At 46.2% G+C, this 442-nt stretch overlaps 1 non-coding gene across 1 annotated transcript; it reads right to left on the reverse strand.

Annotated features, from left to right (window-relative positions):
* Positions 1-75: 75 nt before the first annotated feature.
* On the reverse strand, positions 76-157 carry TRNAS-AGA. The gene has a single exon. It is a non-coding gene; the product is annotated as a tRNA-Ser (tRNA).
* Between the last annotated feature and the right edge of the window lie 285 nt (positions 158-442).

Genomic DNA, 442 nt, shown 5'->3' on the forward strand with positions numbered 1-442 from the left:
AGCTTGATTATGAAACTTGATTTTCAGAAGACGGTACAACGGGTCAATAAACTGCTTTTCCAAATAAGAAAGGTCCGTAGTCGGCAGGATTCGAACCTGCGCGGGGAAACCCCAATGGATTTCTAGTCCATCGCCTTAACCACTCGGCCACGACTACACACAAATCACGTTTACTTCTTAGTGTTAGGTAGCTGTGGTGAGGAGGATAGTATCTTATTCTTAGATATTATTTAGATGTTGCTACCCCAAATGAGATAATACTTGACCTTCAGATTTGAGAGGGTTCCTGATTCTGTTTCTTTGCGGAGAGAAAGAAAGGAAACGGGCTGTTTCCAAAGACCACCTGCCTGTCTGCTGTCAGTGACTGATGAGCATCCAGGCGTCCCACCCACCACGGGCACAAAGGAACCGCCCTTGCGGATTTACATGTAGAGCAAGACGT

This window comes from Echinops telfairi, unplaced genomic scaffold (genome assembly GCF_000313985.2).
Source record: "Echinops telfairi isolate 266 unplaced genomic scaffold, ASM31398v2 ScPeMD7_140;HRSCAF=443, whole genome shotgun sequence".
NCBI classification, from domain to species: domain Eukaryota; kingdom Metazoa; phylum Chordata; class Mammalia; order Afrosoricida; family Tenrecidae; genus Echinops; species Echinops telfairi.